Source organism: Hylobates moloch, unplaced genomic scaffold (assembly GCF_009828535.3).
Source record: "Hylobates moloch isolate HMO894 unplaced genomic scaffold, HMol_V3 SCAFFOLD_1, whole genome shotgun sequence".
NCBI classification, from domain to species: domain Eukaryota; kingdom Metazoa; phylum Chordata; class Mammalia; order Primates; family Hylobatidae; genus Hylobates; species Hylobates moloch.
This window is the reverse complement of record NW_026652276.1, coordinates 136,031,107-136,053,615: the sequence shown is the minus strand read 5'-3', so window position 1 is coordinate 136,053,615 and position 22,509 is coordinate 136,031,107. Positions and strand designations below refer to the sequence as shown.

Genomic DNA, 22,509 nt, shown 5'->3' with positions numbered 1-22,509 from the left:
GGCAGAGGACAGATGGCCTGTGTTCTGCGTGCTGAGGAATGATGACAAGGATAAGTGTAAGGCAAGGCTGAATCCACTGGCCTTACAGTTTTCAGAAATAGTTAAGTCCTGGCCATTCCAATCTCAACCGATTGTTTACCTGAGGTGGTATTCCGAGGCCAAGAACAGGAGCATTGACTGATGAGACTTGAAGAAGTGTCAGTCTGGGCCTGGCTTGGCTGTTCCTTAAAGAAATGCAATCCAAACTCCATGAAAAGTGGCAGAAAATGGGAGTGAGTTTCTGGGACCCTGACTGAGTGCCTAAAGCAGCAAGAGACCAGTGCTAGCCACAGAGGGACACACTTGCCTATGAGCAAGATCTGGCTTCACTTTGGCTCAGCAAAGGATAGACTTCCTCTCCTCCAGCTGCAGACACACCCTGGCCTCCTGAGATGCCTCTATTGTGGCCTAGTTTCAGCTACAAGAGCACGGGTGGACTGTGGTCAGGCAACAGGAAGAGGAAGAAAGGGAGGGATGGATTTTGGGATGTGGATACCTGACCTAGTACAGAAATCCCCCTATATTCCTAAACCTTTTCTGAGTCAGTCATTTTGCGAAAATCATGGGACTCTGGCAGTAGAAAGCAAGTGAAGTAGAATGCAGCCACAGAAGATTTTTTATTATTGTTTTAAGAATTCCCTAGCCCCCAAATCAACAAATCATGTCAGGTAAATATAAATATTTTAGCCAAGCAGTGGCTCTCGCCTGTAATCCCAAAGCTTTGGGAGGCCAAGGTGGAAGTATCACATGAGGCCAGGTGTTCAAGTCTACACTGTGGAGGGCACAAGCTGTGGGAAGGCCTGGAAGACACGCCTCAGAGATTCTCCCAGTCCTGCCACCCTGTGGGAGACATTTCAAAGGAATCATAAACTCATGTGACCAGCAGGGAGGACAACACTGAAGAAACTTTCCTGCCTAAAATCAGCTGCTGTCCAGAGCTAGCACCTGGAAGGAGACACTCCCTCTCCTGGGGTCACATCTTCACTGAAGGCGGGTGGGAGCTCACTGCTGTGACCCACATATCCTCCTCTCTCAGCGTCTCTACCCTGCTACTTTCTCTGACTGCATCTTCCTCTGTTCCTTGGCCACAGTGTTTGATTCTTGAGAAGAGAATATTGAACAAGTCATGTCCTTGTCACTCTGAGTCAGAACGCTCATTTGACTTGGAAGATTTGTGCTTCCGTTTTTTTCTTCTTTTTCTTTCTTCCTTTTCTTAGGCTTTTCTTTCCTCTTCTTTTTCTTGTGTTTCTGTTTACCTTCAGAGGAACTGGAGCTGCTCCCATCTTCATCTGAGGTAGAATCCTCCAGTAACTGTTTTACCTGCTGTATCCTAAACATTCAAGATTGATCAAAGAACAGTGAGTTTTTGCTTTAACTTATAACAGTTTCTTAAATGAATTTGTCATTCAAAAGCAGTATGGAAGGATCATGAATAACCGCATCACAAAGACAGTACTTATTTTTATTTTTACCTGTTTTCTCCATTCTTCTTAACCTGAACGCCTATTTTTATGTGACTGTAACCAGTGTACAAGCCATTTTTGTATTCTTTTCCTTGTCCTAGTCATTTCTGTAGGTTCCCACAGTACTTACAATTATAAATTCTAACAGATGCATACTTTACTAAATCATTCCCCAACTGCTCAGTTTCCTAATAAATAATCTACATCTTCAACAATTATAATTTAATGTAACCAGTTTGAAAAAACAAACTCTCCCAATTTTTCACTCTCTAATCTTGTCTAGGTATAATTTTTAACAAAAGCTCAGAACCTTAAGACATTAGAGGAGATAAACTGAATTACATCAAAGTACCAATTGTACCATGCAAGTGGACAGCACAACATGGGTTGCTAATATCAACTGCAGTGGTCAGAGAGCTGGACCAAGCCTACAGCTTTAAGCTAACCCAAGGAGGAGGAGGCTGGCCTGCTTATTCCCCAACACTGGTCTTATCAGCCATGACTCCTACCCAATAAATATTTCACAATTGAAGTACTATGTTTACTATATCACTCTCCTAGCGCCAGAAGGTTTTTTTCCAACTTTAATATCTAAAGTTAAAACTTTAAGTAGATATTATCACCAGGACAACCTCACCTTACATCCTTTTCATGTTGTTTATTGTCTCGTATGATGTCATACATTAAATCCTCATGTGCCTTAAGGGACAGAGAAGGTTAAGGTTTGGTTAGGCTTCATGGACCGTTAGTTAAATAAAATTAAACCCCTATGTTACAGAAAACAATTTTTTTTTCTTTTACTGTTTGATGTAGCCATACGCTCAACATGTTTTAATCCTTTTAAGGGTCATATCACTGATAACTCATTAAGGCTACAAAAAGAATTTCCCAATGAGAAAATACATGAAATAATATTCTTCATGAGGAAATAACTGCATAAACTGGAAGAGTCATACTATAAAACAGTACTCAAGTTTAGAAATACTGAGCTAATTCTCTTTGTTCTATTGGGTTAGACCAAAAGATAGTATTAAGCGAAACAAATGAGTTGCAAAATGATACATAGGAATGATCATTTATAAGTACTCAAAAATATGTGTTACATACCCCAAGGAAGTCTGGAAATATACACATCAAGCTATTTGCTGCAAACCCACTCTCAGGAGGGAGGCAAGATTCGACTTGGTGGTAAAAGCCTTACTATGAGGTCTTCATTTTGCTTGATAAGGCAAATAAACTGTATTCTTGTATTCTATAACTGAAAATGACTTAAAATTCACAATTATGGGCCGGGCGCGGTGGCTCATGCCTGTAATCCCAGCACTTTGGAAGGCCAAGGCAGGTGGATCACGAGGTCAGCAGTTTGAGACCAGCCTGACCAACATGGTGAAACCCCGTCTCTACTAAAAACACAAAAATTAGCCAGGTGTGGTGGCAGGCACCTATAATCCCAGCTACTTGGGAGGCTGAGGCAGGAGAATTGCTTGAAACCAAAAGGCAGATGCTGCAGTGAGCCGAGATCACGCCACTGCACTCTAGCCTGGGCAACAAGAGAGAAACTGTGTCTCAAAAAATAACATAACATAACATAATATAACATACCATAACAAAAATAAAATAAAATAAAATAAAATAATAAAATAAAAATTAAAAAATCATAATTATGAACATTATGCTTATAGAGTTGTGTAAATTGATGTTGTGTTATATCCTTAGGGTAAATTTTTAGAAGTTGAATTTCTAAGTCAAAAAGAAGTACATTAAATTTTTGAGATTTGTCAACAAGCTTTGTTTTATACTATCTGTAAAAACTGACATTTCATCTAAAAGTGCTTGATCTAGAATAATTATTTTTCAGATTAAGACAAAAACACAAAACTTTAAATGCCTTAAAATGTTAAAAGAATGTCTGCTGACTTCAGTTTCATATATAGCTGGCCCTCGTATCCTGAGGAGTTACATGTCCACAGATTCAACCAAGGATTGAAAATATTTGAAAAAAAAAAAAAAAAAGGATGGTTGTGTCTGTATTACACATGTTCAGACTCTTTTTTCTTGTCATTATTCCCTAAACAATACAGTTTAACGACAATTTACTTTTTATTCAGTATTATAGGTAATCTAGAGATGATTAAAATATACAGGAGTATGTCCACAGATTATATTCTATTCTACTTACTTTTATTTGACAAAATCTCACTCTGTCACCCAGGCTGGAGTGCAGTGGCATGATCTTAGCTCACTGCAACCTCCGCCTCTCAGGTTCAAGCGATTCTCATGCCTCAGCCTCCCAAGTAGCTGGGATTACAGGCATGTGCTACCATGCCTGGTTAATTTTTGTATTTTTATTTTTTTGAGACAGAGTCATACTCTGTTGCCTAGGCTGCAGTGCAGTGGCATGATCTCAGCTCACTGCAACCTCCACCTCCTGGATTCAAGTGATTCGCCTGCCTCAGCCATCCAAGTAGCTGGGATTATAGGTGCCCACCAGCACGCCTGGCTAATTTTTGTATTTTTAGTAGAGATGGGGTTTCACCATGTTGGCTAGTCTGGTCTTGAACTCCTGACCTCAGGTGATCTGCCCACCTCAGACTCCCAAAGTGCTGAGATTACAGGCGTGAGCCACTGTGCCCAGCCTAATTTTTGTATATTTAGTAGAGCTGGGGTTTCACCATGTTGGCCAGGCTAGTCTCGAACTCCTGACTTCAGGTGATCCACCTGCCTAGGCCTCCTAAACTGCTGGGATTACAGGCGTGAGCCACTGCACCCAGCCTATACCATTTTATATGAGGGACTTTGAACACCTGTGGATTTTGGTATCCCAGGGGATACTGGGATCCAATTCCCCATGGATACCAAGGGACAAGTGTATGCTGATCACTCCAGTAGATCCACAAGGCAGTATATTTCACTTGGCAGAAGTAGTTACTGAACAGTGAATTAACACTTCTGGGAGGTGACTCTGTGTTAAAGCGGGGAATGATAGATAGATGATGCTAATGATAGATCTGTCTAACTGTCATTTAAGAGGAAATATACACAATTCTAGCTTATAATAGACAGACATCTACTCTTTAAAGGCTGGGAAACTAGGCCAGGCGCAGTGGCTCATGCCTGTAATCCCAGCACTTTGGGAAGCCAAGGCGGGTGGATCACGAGGTCAGGAGATCGAGACCATGGTGAAACCCCGTCTCTACTAAAAATACAAAAAATTAGCTGGGTATGGTGGCGGGTGCCTGTAGTCCCAGCTATTTGGGAGGCTGAGGCAGGAGAATGGCATGAACCCGGGAGGCAGAGCTTGCAGTGAGCCAAGATGGCGCCACTGCACTCCAGCCTGGGTGACAGAGCGAGACTCTGTCTCAAAAAAAAAAAAAAAAAAAAAAGGCTGGGAGACTAAAACTCTGATTTTAGTTATGAGACACAACTTTTTGTATAAATTTTAAAAAGGGGAGTTGAATAGGGAACAATGTCTTCTTCAGAAAAAGAATCACTGTCCCAATGTATAAGCAAACAACACTTTTATTATAAATGTTAGTTTTTTCTTAAAGAGCTAAATTTGTCTCACAAATGCAATTTAACAAAGGTATAGGTTAACAGCAGACGCTTTGGCCAAAAGGCTTCTGGGAACGTAATTTATGTGAACATTCAGTTCGCTGGTGACTATCGGATTAATTAATATTCACCATCTCTGATTAAGGTAAAATGACATTGTATGGTTTTACTTACTACTATGAACTGTTCTAACTTTTGGTTGTCTTTGATAAAGAAAGGGCATTCTTTGTAGCCTGTTTGGTGACCATACCATTTGCAGTGCCAACCTAAAAGCAAAGAAAAGGGGAAATATTTCTGTAAGATAAGGGTGTTTCACCTAAGTGAGATAAAGAACCAATAGATTATATTAAAGTTTTTATTCATTAAACTCCAATTCTAAAAGAAAATGCAATCATGGATGAACCGTGTAAGGTCCCAGAAAAGACAGGTAAACTAATTGCTTACCCAAGCATCCTTTTTTTTTTTTTTTTTTTTGAGACGGAGTCTCGCTCTGTTGCCCAGGCTGGAGTGCAGTGGCGCGATCTCGGCTCACTGCAAGCTCCGCCTCCCGGGTTCACGCCATTCTCCTGCCTCAGCCTCTCCAAGTAGCTGGGACTACAGGTGCCCGCCACCACGCCCAGCTAATTTTTTGTATTTTTAGTAGAGACAGGGTTTCACCGTGGTCTCGATCTCCTGACCTCGTGATCCGCCCGCCTCGGCCTCCCAAAGTGCTGGGATTACAAGCGTGAGCCACCGCGCCCGGCCCCAAGCATCCTTTAATTTTGTGCTTTAGGAATTAATTTTCCAACACCAAGAAATTATGAAGCAATCCAATGAAAAGTACTGCAAAAGGTCAATTTTTTTTTTTAGTGTGTCTCACTGTATTTTTCAAAGTAAATATCTTCTATTAATCAAGTGGCTCTTAATCTCATTTATAAATTTAGTCACTAGAACAAATAGCTTCTTTCTCAGGTTGAGTTGACATCTGTTCACATCCCTCACTTTTAAGTACACAAAATCACAAGTTCTTTTAAAATATTAATGCCATCAGAACCCTACTGCAACTTTACTTGCAGAAGAGGGAAACTGTGCTATTTAAAGAGGTTAGCTATTAGAAGCAACAGAAGGTGCTGATGAGGAACTGGGAGGAGAATAACAAGAGAATGTATATACATGCTCCAAGGCAACAAATTCCAGTCTTCATGGAATTTCAGTGAGTGGACCTGGCATCAGGCATTGACCTCTGAGAAAAAGGAAGCGGTGAGCAAAGCAAGAATGGATGAGATCCTTGTTACTTCTCTCACCTGTTTATATCCTCTCAGCACCATCTGGATGTGGTGTAAATCAGGAAATTGTATGGGAATGGTGAATGAGACCCTGTGTTTTAGTATTAAGCAATTCTAAGCAACTAGGTTGGGAAGCATGAAGAGGGCTTTAGGTAAGTTAAGCCAAGTTTGCTCTATGCTGGCAACTACAGAAAATACGTAGTGACAGGGCAAGAAAGTTTTTCTCTTTTTGAGGATCGAGTGCAGGAAACCACTGAAAAAAATAAAGTTTGTGGATTTTCTTTTTTTTTTTGCGACGGAGTCTCACTCTGTCGCCCAGGCTGGAGTGCAGTGGTGCAATCTCGGCTCACTGCAAGCTCCGCCTCCCGGGTTCAGGCCATTCTCCTGCCTCAGCCTCTCGAATAGCTGGGACTACAGGCGCCCGCCACCACACCCGGCTAATTTTTTGTATTTTTAGTAGAGACGGGGTTTCATCGTGGTCTCGATCTCCTGACCTCGTGATCCGCCTGCCTTGGCCTCCCAAAGTACTGGGATTACAAGCGTGAGCCACCACGCCCGGCCTCTTTTTTTTTTGAGACAGAGTCTCGCTCTGTTGCCCAGGCTGGAGTGTAGTGGCGTGATCTTGGCTCACTGCAACCTCTGCCTCCTGGGTTCAAGCAATTCTTCTGCCTCAGCCTCCCGAGTGGCTGGGATTACAGATGCATGCCACCAAACGCAGCTACTTTTTTATATTTTTGGTAGAGACAGGGTTTCGTCATCTTGGCCAGGCTGGTTTTGAACGCCTGACCTCGTGATCAGCCCACCTCAGCCTTCCAAAGTGCTGGGATTACAGGTGTGAGCCACTGTGCCTGGCCTAAGTTTGTGGATTTCTATTGATTGCCTGTGAGCTATCCCTATCCTTATCTCCCTCACCATTTAAAGTTTGGGGAAGAAGGACTACACTCTTTCAAACTAATACCTGCCTTTATGGCAAAGCTGAAGGGTTGCGAAATGCCATGGAACAAGCACTGATGTATAGATGTCCAGAAGATTCCATTTCCGCTCAAAATCCTCTTATTATGGAAAGGTGAACCCAGCTACTCAAAGTGTGGTCCATGGACCAGCAAATTCAACAATATGAGGAAGGTTGTTAGAAAAGCAGGGTATAGGACCAACCCAGAAATATTGAATATCTAGTATTCAGTATTTTGGATATTCAAATACTGGATATTCAGTATTTCTGGGTTGGGACTGATACAGACATATAACCTGAATTTTAAAAGATTTACTGGTTATTTGTAGAAATATCAAAGTTGGAGAACCACTTTTCTAATTAATACTAAAATTGGTAAAATCAAAACCGTGTGCATAGGTTTGTAACTACCTTAACAGTAATTACATTACATGCAAATGGATCAAACACTTCAATCAAAAGGCAGAGATTTATAGAATGGATAAAAATGTTATCCGCCAGGTGCAGTGGCTCACGCCTGTAATCCTAACAGTTTGGGAGGCCAAGGCAGGAGGACTGCTTGAGCCCAGGAGTTTGAGAATAGCCTAGGCAACAAGGTGAGACCCCGTCTGTACAAAAAATGTTTAAAAATTAGCCAGGCATGGTGGCAAGCACCTATTGTTCCAGCTACTCAGAAGGCTGAGGTGGGAGGATTGCTTGAGCCTGGGAGGTCTAGGCTGCAGTGCACTGTGATTGTGCCACTGCACTCCACCCTGGGCAGCAGAGAGGCCCTGTCTCAAAAAAAATCAAAGTACTAGATATAAGTGATACACTGTAGATTTAAAGACACAATTAGGTTGGCAGTAAAAGGATGGAAAGGAATATATGATGCAAACAGTAACCCAAAGGGAACTAAAGCTGCTTCAATAATTTCAGAGAAAATACACCCTAAGACAAAAACTGTTACCAGAGACAAAGGACATTTTGTATTGATAAAAAGTTCAATCCATCAAGAAGATACAATATTTATAAGTACATATGCAACCTAGCAAAAGAGTGCCAGATAGTTGAGACACAAACTGACAGAACTGAAGGGGAAAATAGAAGAATGTAACAATAATAGAGATTTCAATACTCCCCATTCAATAATGGATAAAACTAGAGAGAAGATCAGCAATGAATCACAAGACTTAAGCAACAATATAAATCAACTGAACCTAACAGATATTTATAAAACACTCTACCACCCAACAGTAAACACTTTTTGAAGTCAACATGGAACATTATCCAGAGGCCCTATATTAGGCCATAAAACAAGAACTAATATAATTAAAAGGATTTAAACCATACAAAGTATATTCTCCAACTAGGATGGACTCAAATTACAAAGCAACGATATAAGGAAATTTGAAGAATCCAGTATGTAGAAACTGAATAACACATGCATAACCAATCCATGAGTCAAAGGGGATGTTAGAAAATTAAAACACAACAGGCCATTGCAGTGGCTCACGCCTGTAATCCCAGCACTTTGGGAGGCCGAGGCAGGCAGATCACCTGAGGTTGGGAGTTCGAGACCAGATTGACCAACATGAAGAAACCCCACCTCTACTAAAAATACAAAATTAGCCAGGCATAGTGGTGCATGCCTGTAATCCCAGCTACTTGGGAAGACTGAGGCAGGAGAATCGCTTGAACCTGGGAGGCAGAGGTTGCGGTGAGCCGAGATCATGCCACTGTACTCCAGCCTGGGAAACAAGAGTGAAACTCCGTCTCAAAAAAAAAAAAAAGAAAAGAAAAAGAAAATTAAAACACAACATATCAAAATTTACACAATACCAATAAAGTAGTGGTTAAAAGAAAATTTATAGCTTCTAATTCTTATAATAGAAGAAAGGTCTCAATCAATAATCTAGGTTTTTATCATAAAAATCAGGAAAAAGAAGAGTATCCCAGACCAAAGATAAGCAGAAGAAGGAAATAATAAATGATGCCATTGCAGGACCTCAAAAACATGCTAAATGAAAAGAGTCAGATCACTTATATATGTCCAGAAAAGCCAAATTCACTAAGAGAGTAGACTAATCGTTGCCTGGGGCTATCAATGGGGATGAACTGGAAATGGGTTGAGAGATCTTAAGTGGGGGGATGAAAATGTTCTAACACTTATTTATGATGATGGTTGCACACACTTGGTAGTTACTAAAAATCACTGCATTATTTGAGGGTGATTTTGAGTGATCCAAAATAAACCACAAAAAACCTTTTTTAAAAAGCCATAAACACAGAAGGACTGGGAAACCATAAAAGAGTCACATATGAAAAAATGTAGGATGTTATAATGCAGATAAATGAATACTAAAAGAATAGCAGATCCTAGAAAACTGAAGTCTAAGGCAGCAGAGGGTAGAATCTGAGAACCGACTCAGTTTCTACTTGCAGAACCTCCAAAGCTCTGCAATTGGCAGCACTAGATACTTCTGGAGGTGAAGGGGCAGTTAAAATAAGGAGGATTGGGGCCGGGCGCGGTGGCTCACGCTTGTAATCCCAGCACTTTGGGAGGCCGAGGCGGGCGGATCACGAGGTCAGGAGACAGAGACCACGGTGAAACCCCGTCTCTACTAAAAATACAAAAAAATTAGCCGGGCGCCTACAGTCCTAGCTACTCGGAGAGGCTGAGGCAGGAGAATGGCGTGAACCCGGGAGGCGGAGCTTGCAGTGAGCCGAGATTGCGCCACTGCACTCCAGCCTGGGCGACATAGCGAGACTCCGTCTCAAAAAATAAAAAATAAAAAAATAAGGAGGATTGGTTAAATGTCCATAGGCAATTCTCCTTGGTCTGGGCAGGAGTTTGTTTAGCATGTGGAAAAGGTATAACAGAGGTTCTCTGGCCATGGAGACGTCAGGTGGGTCTCAAGGAAGTTGCCGCAACAGACATAGAGGATCATATGAATGAATGGAAAACCAATGACAGATTTCCCAGACTCCCTCCACTCAGCTGCCAGAACACTCACAGCATGGCTTTCCCTTCCACGTGGGAGCCTTCTCTGGGAAAATACAAGCCACCCAAAGAAGAAAAACCAATAGATAACTGAACTCAGATGTTCCCCAACCAATTTTACCTAGAAAATCACCCTGCAGTGGGGGATCAACAAGCCCTACTCAGGCACTTAGGGCTACCAACCAACTTTTCATCTTTCACTAAAAAACAAGAATACTGTGGCAGCCACTCTCTAAAATGACCCTAATTAATAATCGCTGATCCCTAAAAAGAACACCCTTGTGTAGTCCCTGCTACCCTGAATAGGGCTAAACTGGTGTAAGCTAGGATAGTGCCTATCTGAAGAATAGAACTGCAGACACGGAGGTGAGGAAAGAATTTTTAAAATTCTTAAAATTGAGAGACCTGCATTCCAGATTGAAAGGGCTCACCACTGTGAAATTTTAGAACACCAGGAATGAGAAGATGCTATAAACTTCCAGAGAAGAAAAATAAAAAACAAAGCAACGATAAAAGGCCTTATGAAAAGATCAAAAATTGGGATTACTTTGGACTTCCCAATAGCTATTCTAGAAAATCAAGAAAATGAAGCAATGCCTTCAAAATCTAAAGGAAACTAACTTTTAACTTAGAATTTGATATCCTGGCAAATTAAAAAATATAAGATGAAAATTCTAGGGGCCAGGCATAGTGACTCATGCCTGTAATCCCAGCACTTTGGGAGGCTGAGGTGGGTGGATTGCTTGAGCCCAGGAGTTCGAGACCAGCCTGAGCAGCATGGTAAAACCCCGTTTCTACAAAAAATACAAAACTCCAGTCTAGGCAACAACAGTGATACTCCATCTCAAAAAAAAGAAAAAAAAAATAGCCAGGCGTGGTGGCGCATGCCTGTAGTCCCAGCTACGTGGGAGGCTGAGAAATGGGATGATCACTTGAGCCTAGGAGGTCGAGGCTGCAGTGAACCAAGATGGTACCACTGCACTCCAGGCTGGGCAACAGAGCAAGACCCTGTCTCAAAAAAAAAAAAAAAATTCTACCTCCTATAAACCCATCTGGAAGGAAATTGCCCTAGGATTCATTACACCATAAGAACAGAATATAGTAACAGAGAACACTCCCAATATAGGAAAATGGGTGATCCAACACAGGAGAGAGGCTAAAGGAACCTGCAGAATGATGATGTTTTAGTCAACTTGGGCTAACATAACAATGCTGTGTGCCGGGTGGCCTGAACAACAGAAATTGATTTTCTCAGCTCTGGAGGGTTGGAATCTGAGCTCAGAGTCCCAGCAAGGTAGGTCTGTGGTGAGAGCTTTCTTCCTAACTTGAGATGGCAGCCCTCTTACTTTGTCTTCACATGGCACAAGGGGGTGGGGACAGGACAGGAGAGAGCAAGAGTGAGAGTGAGAATCCGTGTATGAGCCTGGGCCTGCACAAGAGAGAGTGATCTCTAGTACTTCTTCTTTGAAAGGGCACCAATCATATCATGAGGGCCCTAACCTCATGATCTCATTTAACCTTAATTAATTCACAAAGCCCCATCTCCAAATGTCATCACATTAGAGATAAGGGCTTCATCATTTGAATTATGGGGAGACCTAAACATTCAGTCCATCATATATTGGTAAAGGGAGATGCCTGGATGATAAGCATGGGAGTAGCCACCTTCAGTAAGATGAAATGGACAGAACATCTCAAGTATATGCATTGAAAGTCTTAAGTTTGAAGCTTGGAAAAAAGTTGAGGTTGAATTACAGATCAGTACATGGAAAGCAAAAACAATAATAATAATAACAAAAGCTCAAAAACAACAAAAACAGGACACATTTGAGCAGACACATTTTGCAAGATACAGCTCACCTCTGGTCATAATCATAGTAAATACCAAAGACTTATTTAACTAAGTTTATGATATAATAATTACTGGGAAAATGAGATATAGAAGGGTACACGTGTGGTGAGAGCAGGAGAGAGAACTACATACTCATCTTCCACTGTACAGAGGCAACAGAAAATGACCAAACTTGAAAAATCATGGAGCAACAATTCAACTATGAGGTTAAGATGTGGAGATAAATATCAAAATAACCAACTAAAAAAGCTCGACTCTTTGGAAGAGTGATTTTTTTTTCTTTGAGACGGAGTCTTACTCTGTCGCCAGGCTGGAGTGCAGTGGCATGATCTCAGCTCACTGCAACCTCCGACTCCCTGGTTCAAGCGATTCTCCTGCCTCAGCCTCCTAAGTACCTGGGATTACAGGCACATGCCACCATGCCCAGCTAATTTTTGTATTTTTAGTAGAGACGGGGTTTCACCATGTTGGCCAGGATGGTCTCGATCTCCTGACCTCATGATCCACTGCCTCGGCCTCCCAGTGGAAGAGTAATTTTGTACGCTCTTGAATGTGTTAACTGCTATGGAGGGGCAGGGCATGTGCACAGAGAGTTCTACCTGTGTAGACCCATCCTCCCATGGTAGCTTCTCTCAGTTACGTGGACAAAGCACTACTGATAGAGAGTGCCCAATAGAGGCAAGACCCAAAAAGACCCGTCCTCTAATGCATCCCTCACTCCCATGGCATTTCCACCATAGAAAGTCCTTTCTATTACAGGAGTAACACCGAAGAGTGTACTCCCAAGGCAGTGACAGTCCTGAGCAAAGAATGCTGGACTTGGAATCAGGAACCCTAGAGTCAAAGCTTTGCTCTACGTCTTCCCTGGGACCACTTACTGACATGCACACATCTGTTTCCTCATCTAGAAGACGGAGAACATGCCTTGGCTCCAAGAGGGCTGTGGTGAGAACAAGTTAAATAAAAGAAGTAAACGCGCTTTGTAAGTTGCGGCATGTAAGTTGCATGGGTTAGGGAAACTCTCTCACACTCACACTGCATAACTCTGACTTCTTTCCCCAGTGGCATCCAAAGTCCTTTAGTTGGTGCATGCGCCAGAAATTCCCTGGAGTCTTCATTGCCTGGTACATCTGGTATGCAATCTTCTGGCTTAGCCTCATCTTCCTAAACAAAGGGAACAAGGTGTAAACAGCATGGCAAGAGAGCGCTGGGATTCTCTCCTGCTTCCCTTGGAGTCACCCTCACCTGGCTTTTTCCTGGGCTGTGGGTGGCAACGTCATCTTAATTACCCCTCAAAACTAGAAAGAAAAACAGTTACACTTGATGGAAAAAAACAGGAAACAAATGTACCAGAAGAACTATACCAAAAACAATGTAGCTGTTCTTACAGAGAAGTTACTGGTGAAGCAGAAAAATCTGTCCTTACATAGCAATGACTGGTAAGCTCCAATTTTTGATGTAAATTAGATTCTAAGGTTTTTTAAAAAAAGGTTTCACTACCTCAAAATGTAGAATGAAGCAAGATGTATGAATTAAAGTAAACCAGGCTTCCTGGAATAATAGAAATGGCATATTATGCTACAATAGCTTATTATACCCTGAAGGCCCCTATTATATTTTACAGTTGCATGCATGCTGTAATTTTTTCAAGTTTCCATGAATATTAAATTTCAATAGAAGGATGGTTTTTAAGAATTTTTTTTTTTTGAGACAGTCTTGCTCTGTCATCCAGGCTGGAGTGCAGTGGTGCAATGTCGGCCCATTGCAACCTCCACCTCACAGGTTCAAGAGATTCTCATGCCTTGGCCTCCTGAGTAGCTGGGATTACAGATGTGCACCACCACGTCCAGCTAATTTTTTTGTATGTGTGTATTTTTAATAGAGACAATGTTTTGCCATGTTGCCCAGGCTGATTTCGAACTCCTGACCTCAGGTGGTCCACCTGCCTCAGCCTCCCAAAGTGCTGGGATTATAGGCATGTGCCACTGCGCTTGGCGAAGAATCTTTCTTCATTGAGAGTTACGAAACAGCAAGTTTTCTTGGCCGTGGCCTGCCACTCTAAGTCTCCCTTGTGCGCACACACCCTGGTGCCGTAGCCAGGGAGCTGCAGGAAGGATGCCTGCACCGGGGAGCTGGACTGGATGAGCCATCTGGTCTCCTCGGAGTTGACTGCTCTCTGAGCTGCTGATAAGAAACCAACATACGATGGACTGAGGGACTCAGCCAAGTAAGGCTGACTAGAAAAGGAGGCAGCTGAGCTTAAAGATGCTGTTCCCCAGTCAGAGAGAAGGGGGCCATGTCCAAGGAACCCATGTGGGCCTGCACTGGTTCCTCAGGGAAGGGAAACAAGGCTGATGAAATTTCCACAAAGGCAGAGGCTTGTGACAACACTAAAAATTATGACCCCTCAGTCATCTGCAGGAAAGAAACAGGCTTTTCGTAAAAGGGTATTTAAATGTCATGCAACCATTTTTCATAACGAGTTACTGAGTCTGTAAGTATGTCTAGTGGAATAACCAAGAGTACAAACTTCACACTAACCTTGATAAGCCCAGGAGGAGGTTTTTCATAACTGGAAAACAAAAAACAAAACCATCAACCATTTTAATGGGAACGTAACATACTTTTATGAACAAAAGGCAGCAGCCAGGTCAGAATAAAAAGGAGATTCTTAGAGAAAATTCAAAACTACATTTTACTATGTTATATCTAAAACAGTTAATAAAATATGCTCAGCATTCCAGATCACATATAAATATAATAAATATAAATAAACTGATGAGATAACACATCCTGCAGAGATCCAGAAATTATGTTCATTGAAATAACTAATGTCTCTCAGCACAATGATCTTATTTGGAGGAGAAAGGAAAGCAAGAGGTTGCAGGGAGAGTATGAGGTGAGAAGACCGTGGGTCCTCTGGTTCCAAAACATCACTGTGTTTTTCTCAGGTTACTGACCTAGCATAACATCCATGTACTCAACACTGAACAGGCTCCTGGGGGAAAGGAGTGCAATCTGTTCCAACACAGTATGGGTGGCACAGCGGAGGATGTACAGAGCTGCCTGGACAGGCCTGTCCCAGAGGCACCCTCACCCATGGGCCTGCAACGCCAGCTCCAATTCCGCCCGCCTGCCCGCCAGGTTTACAGATGTTGAGGCCAGGACACAGCACCCCAAAAATGACTGCAGAGCACCAGAATATGCCACCCTAAAATATGCTTCATTGGCATATTAATTATTTCAAGCTGATTACTTTGAGAAACTGCAGACAAGGAGTAGCCCTGAAAAGTTGCCATTTTGTAAGAGAAATTTACATCAATTATGTAAAGGAAATTTACATTAGTAATAAAGGAGTTTGTATCAGGAAAAGAGCTGCTCCCAGACAAATTTTATTACATGAAAGACTTTTATCCACATAAAAAGGCCAACTTTATTCACCATATGTTTCCTCCCCCATCCTCCCATAATTTATTTCTACCCCTCCTCCAGAAGCCCCAATCCCCTGTTCCTTTCTGCAGCTGAGGATGCTATATAAGGTTCCTCTGGTGCTTCTTTGAGTCTCATATTTTTGTGGGACTCCCATGCATAGACATGTAATTAAGATCTTTTTTCCTCCTGTTAATCCGTCTTATGTTCATTTAATTCATAGCCTAGCCAAAGAATTTAGAAGGGTGTAGGGAAGCCATTTTTCCTTTCCCTGCACAGACAGGTATTACCTGGGAAGAGCAGAACGCTTCTCCTCCCTGTGCTAGGTGGCACCTGCCACCAGAGGCTGGCCAGGACTTCCTTATTTCCATCTAGGGACTGAACCCGAGGGAGACCCAGAATGCTGAGCATGCAAAGTCTGTATCTGGGACAAGCGGCGAGATGCGAAGGAAATTCTGCAGGCGAGGTGTTCGTGCACTCAAAGAGCAACTTGGGCTCTTAGAGGGATTCGCACCTCCCCCCAAAAAGTAAGACAAATATTTGTAGCTCACATCTGTGCCTTAACCCTCTAAACCTACAAGGAAGTACTCATTTTAATACTTCAGAATGGCTGCAAAGTATAGGAACGCTTAATGATTTAATGTTCTCTTCATCCTGACCCATTCCTTATGAACTGATTTTAGAGACCCTTTTGGAACAGAGTAAATACTGGAGAAGGGAGGGATTAGGGAGAACAGAGTAAGGAAAAAGTGAAATGCTTTCCCTTCCATTCGCCTCCAAGGTGTCAGAGAAAAGGACTTTGCCAGAGTACAGATGAGAAATGGCACAGGTCGCTACAGCAAGAAAGATTTCCCTTTGGCTTCATCTGTGGACACTGTCAAAGGACTCCTCTCACCCTCACTATCACTGATCCATGGAATAGGAGACCCTACTCCACGAAGAATACATAGTAAACAACTGGGTAGTAGCGGAATTAGCTTTTTAGGTATGATACAGTGCTTTTCCAAAGTAAATACTTAAAATATCTTCTAATGGAAAGCTGTGTTGTGTCATAAGCAAGAATAACAGTAAGATGATACAGACCACTGGTAGCCATACTTTAGAGGTGTTAACACTATGCCTTGGCCGCTCACGCCTGTCATCCCAACACTTTGGGAAGCTGAGGCAAGAGGATCACTTGAGGCTAGGAGTTTGCCATCAGCCTGGACAACATAGCAAGACCTCATCTCTACAAAATAAAAAATTTAAAAAGGCCAGGTACGGTGGCTTATGCCTGTAATCCCAGCACTTTGGGAGGCCGAGACGGGCAGATCACGAGGTCAGGAGATCGAGACCATCCTGGCTAACACGGTGAAAACCCGTCTCTATTAAAAATACAAAAAACTTAGCCGGGCGCGGTGGCGGGCGCCTGTAGTCCCAGCTACTCGGGAGGCTGAGGCAGGAGAATGGCATGAACCCGAGAGGCGGAGCTTGCAGTGAGCCAAGATTGCACCACTGCACTCCAGCCTGGGTGACAGAGTGAGACTCTGTCTCAAAAAATAATAAATAAATAATTAAATAAAAATTAAAAAATATTATGCCTTATGCACAGAGGCCTGAGAGTTTGGAAGGGCGGTGGTAAAGTCTATAAAAATATCCAATAATCCAACAAATAATTATTTTTGCCACAGGAGCTGTACAAACAACACATGGCCAAACTAAGTTCCAAATTCCTGAAAAATATGTAACTATTTTGCCTAGATGGAAAAGGAATGTGATAGAACTGCACATTCTGAATTCTATTATTATTTGCAATGGCATTTCCTAAATAGTCCATTTTACAACTGTTCCCACCAGTTTAAGGGGGGGGGTTGATGCTTTTTTCCCCGGGGCTAAACAATTCATTAGTTTATGTAGCATGTTAAGATATTTCCAAAGTTTAAAATAATATTCAGCCACGCATGGCGGCTCACACCTGTAATCCCAGCACTTTGGGAGGCTGAGGTGGGTGATCACTTGAGGTCAGGAGTTCAAGATCAGCCTGGCCAACATGGGGAAACCCCATCTCTACTAAAAATACAAAAATTAGCTGTGTATGGCTGCACAAACCTGGAGTCCCAGCTACTCGGGAGGCTGAGGCAGGAGAATCGCTTGAAGCCAGGAGATGTAGGTTGCAGTGAGCTGAGGTCACACCACTGCATTCCAGCCTGGGCGACAGAGCGAGACCATCTCAAAAAATAAAAATAAAAATAAGCAAATGAAAAAAACTCAGGCTCTTATTAACTACTTTAAAAATACAAAATAAATCATAGACCACTATTTGATGCAAAAGTGAATGATATTGCATAGTAATACTTATGTTAATATTAACTACTAATTTCACAAATTATTATAATATGGTTACATAGGAAGGATGGAGACAAGGGTAGTAAAACAACTAAAATCTTACCTACTCTGTCCTCAGTTGAATAGCTGTAGGAGACCAGAATATGCTACCTCAAAGTACACCTTTTTGGCTAAGGATCATTTTGAGAAACAGCAGACAAAGGGGAAGCTCTGAAAAGAGAGCAGAAGTCACCCTTTTGTAAGAGGCAACTTGTTTCTTTGCCTGTTTCGATTAAAAAGGTGTGCTTTGAACACTTGAAGACTTCTGTGGGAGAGGAGCTGATTGCAGAGTGGACTGATGGAGTCAGGTCACCCACCAGCCTCTGTGAAATGTCCTTGTATTGAGGAAAACTGTGGAAAGAATTCCCACTGGTTCAGTGACATTTCCCTCTTCTTGGGGACCTGGGATTCAATGTAAAAGTAGAATCCTTGAATCTTAAAGATCTGAATGTTCTGCTTTTCAGCTGTGCCTGCTTTTCACATATTTAAATATTAGGCCCTGAAAACTGCAACTTCTTTCACTGCCCTTCATTAAGAGGCTCCATGCTGAAGTCAGAAATCTCATTAAGAAACAATCTATCTGGCTCATGCCTGTAATCCCAGCACTTTGGGAGGCCGAGACAGGCGGATCACCTGAGAATGGGAGTTCGAGACCAGCCTGGCCAACATGGCGAAACCCTCTCTCTACTAAAAATACAAAAATTAGCTGGGTGTGGTAGCAGGTGCCTGTAATCTCAGCTACTCAAGAGGCTGAGGCATGAGAATCTCTTTTTTTTGTTTGTTTGTTTTTTTGTTTTTTGAGATGGAGTCTCTCTCTGTCACCCAGGCTGGAGTGCAGTGCTGCCATCTCGGCTCACTGTAAGCTCCGCCTCCCAGGTTCATGCCATTCTCCTGCCTCAGCCTCCCGAGTAGCTGGGACTACAGGTGTCCACCAACACGCCCAGCTAATTTTTTGTATTTTTAGTAGAGTTGGGATTTCACCATGTTAGCCAGGATGGTCTCAATCTCCTGACCTCGTGATCCGCCAGCCTCGGCCTCCCAAAGTGCTGGGATTACAGGCATGAGCCATCGCGCCCAGCAGAAAATCTCTTGAACCCGGAAGGCAGAAGTTGCAGTGAGCTGAGATAGTGCCACTGCACTACAGCCTGGGCAAAAGAGGGAGACTCTGCCTCAAAAAAAAAAAAAAAAAAACCAAAATAGAAGAAGAAACAATCTATCAAACTAAATCAGCAGACAAAATGTAACTTCCTGACATTTAGCTGGCTACTTTGAAACTCTGTTTAAAAAAAAAAAAAGTAGTCTTGCTCTGTTGCCCAGGCTGGAGTGCAGTGGCAGGATCTCGACTCAACGCAACCTCCGCCTCCGGGTTCAAGCGATTCTCGTGCCTCAGCCCACTCAGTAGCTGGGATTACAGGCGTGCGCCACCAAGCCTATCTAATTTTTATATTTATAGTAGAGACAGGGTTTTGTCATGTTGGCCAGGCTGATCTCCAGCTCCCGACCTCAAGTGATCTGCCCACCTAAGCCTCCCAAAGTGCTGGGATTAAGGGCGTGAGACACCGGCGCCCAGCCTGAAACTCTTTATAAAAGAAATCTACCGCCGGGCACGGTGGCTCAAGCCTGTAATCCCAGCACTTTGGGAGGCCAAGGCGGGTGGATCACCTGAGGTCAAAAGTTCGAGGTCAGCCTAGCCAACATGGTGAAACCCCAACTCTACTAAAAATACAAAAAAATTAGCCGGGTGTGGTGGCACACATCTGTAACCCCAGCTAATTGGGAGGCTGAGGCAGGAGAATCATTTGCACCTGGGAGGTGGAGGTTGCAGTGAGTCCATATCGTGTCAATACACTCCAGCCTGGGTGACAGAGGGAGACTCTGTCTCAAAAAAGAAAAAAGAAAAAAAAAGAAATCTACATCTATTAAAAAAAAAAAACCCTCCATTTTTAAGGGCATCTCCCTCGGTGGACCTAAACCACTAGAAAATTTCAGGATGGGGAAGACATTGGATTAAAATTTACATAACAAACAGTACGGTACCTCAGTTTAAAATACTTTTCCTGGTAATTTTAACCAGTTTTTAACCTCTGCCTTTCTTTGTCTCAGCAAATAATTCTGTTTAGGTACAAGTTCTGTGTCTTTTAGATGTAAATTTTTTACTTTGTTTCATCTAATAGGCTTTTGAACGTGCAAACTTAGGGTTGCCTAGCTACTAATTACTTACGGTAGTGGAAAAGATAATCAAGAGACTGATCCTCTAAAGTGGACGATCACTAAGTGTAGGATCACTAAGTAGACGATCTAAGTGGATGATCACTTCAGACGATCATCTAAAGTGGACATAGACTATAGAAAACTGGCTAATGAAGAATCTTATAAAAGATAAAGGATCTGCTTCTGTTTGTCTGTATGCCTATGTTTATATGTGTTACAGGCATGTGATATTTCATTACCAAAATATATGAAAAAGCTCAAATTAATTGGCACCAAAATATGCCATCCTGACATATTGATGACTCTGAGCTAAAAGAAACTGAGAACCAGCCAACAGAGGAAAACTTCACCTCGCCGGCAACTGCTCCCCTCTTGTAAAGAGAAATTTACATGTTTAAAGGAAATTTCCATGAGTAAACTTATCTGTATCAGAAAGAGAGCTGCCTGGAGACATCTTGTATCACCTGGGAGCCTAACAAAGCAACCTTTATTCGTCACATATTTTGACCCTTCCATAATTTGTCTCCACCACGCCCCAAAAGGCCCATGCTCCTATTCCCTGGCCCTTCTTTCAGTCTCACACTTTTGTGGCCCTCCAGTGCATGGGTATGTAAAAACAGTTTTTCTCTTGTTAATCTGTCTTACGACAATTTAATCTGTGGCCCAGCTAAAGAACCTAGAAGGGTAGAGGGAAGCCATATTTCCCTCCCACACCTTTGAATCTTCTTTACACCACACTCTCCCGGGTCATCTGGACCCTCCTTGAACTGGAGCCACGGGAGCGCAAGGCCTCCCAAGTCAGGGCCCGAATTCCGCGTGGTGCCAAGCGGCAGTTGGCTCCCTGAATGCCCACCCTGGACCCTGGTTAAAAAAAAAAAAAAAAAATCCCTCCAACCTGGAAAGAACAAGTCCGCCTTTGTTCGACTTGGTAGTGCCGTGGCCAGTCCCCGCCGCCCATTCTCTCTTCTTCCCGGCCTCGCCACACCAACACTGCAGGACCCGTGTCCTCGTCCCTTCTCCATAGCAGAGGATGAAAAGAACGGGGTTTCTCCATGTCGCAGTGGCCCAGGGAACTCAGGGGTGGAGCGCGGGGGCAGCGTGCTCGGTTGAACTTGCCTGTTCGGTCCACAGATGCCAAGCGAGCGCCAACAACTCTTGGCTCCCCCAAAAGAGGCGACGCCCACACCAAAGGGGGGCGAAGAGCGCAAGCCGCTGCCGCCTCCCCGGGCTGAGGCCCCCGCCCACCCGCGCCGCGGCCTCCAGGGCCCCTCCGTGGCCGGGCGGGCCTCGCTCCCCACCCAGTGAGGACTAGAAGTCCCGTCGTAGGCACTAGGTTCCTCACAGGCCTGCACCCCTGCCTGCTCCTGGGGGCTTGGAGGACCCGGCCCAGCACCCACCACAGCGCCCGGCGCCCCTGTTCCCAGAAGACGGGCGGCGCGCGGACTGAGGCTCAGACGGCGGCTCGAGCCTCACAAGGACTCCAGGCGCTTGAGCTGCTGCAGTTGCTGGGCGTCGTGCCGCCGCCGCTTCTGCTCCCGGGCCCGCTGCAGCTCCCGGTCCCGCGGCCACCACGCGCCCCCAGCCCCCGCATCCTCGCGCCCCGGCCAGGACGACATCGCGGCACCTGCGGCGCGGCTTTGGCTGCGGCTAAGAGGGCACTTCCTCTGCGCGGCGCCCCTTCCCGCCGCCGCCCCGCGACTCGCCCGGGAGGGGACCCGAAGTCCCGGCCTCGGCCGCCAGATCCCCGCCTCCCCGCGGCCGGCCCCAAGTCGGTGCGCAGAGCCCCAGAGCCCAGCCGCCAGCCCCATGCTGCTGGTGGGCGGGGAGCGCCCCCTGGCGGCGGCTGGAGCCGAGGCGGGGCGGGGCCCTGGTTGGGAGCCTGGGGGAGCTTCCAGGAGCTTCAGGGTTCCCGCCAGGCCACACTCATCTCCCTGCCCCTTTGAGGTTCCCGCCGAGGCAAGGGGTCTTGGGCAAGTCATGTTTGTAGATCCCCAGTGACCAGACACACGGGAGCTGCTCATTACATAGTAATAGGATTCAGCCATTTTTGGAAGAAAGCAATACTCTACATATAAATTCTCCAATTTTCAGATCATATGATCCATGCTTAAAAACATAGTCAATGTATATTGTATTTAGCAAGGTATAGGTTCTGGAGATGAAAATAAAAGCTACCGTACACAGCACTTGTTATGTACCAATCAGCTAAACCCTTAATAAGAATGTCTTTAATCTTAAACTTAAGTGTTATTACTACCCTTATAGTGATCTACACATTCAGTGCAATCCCTGGCAAAATCCCACTGACTTTTTTTTTGGCAGAAATAGAAAGGCTAATCCTAAAATTCATATGGAATCTAAACGGACACCTTCCCTGGGCCTCCTACTTGTTTTGCAGCAAG

General features: G+C 43.8%; 1 pseudogene; it reads right to left on the bottom strand.

The window, feature by feature from the left end:
* Positions 1-1,069: 1,069 nt before the first annotated feature.
* On the bottom strand, positions 1,070-21,858 carry LOC116812578 (retinitis pigmentosa 9 protein-like; annotated as a pseudogene).
* Between the last annotated feature and the right edge of the window lie 651 nt (positions 21,859-22,509).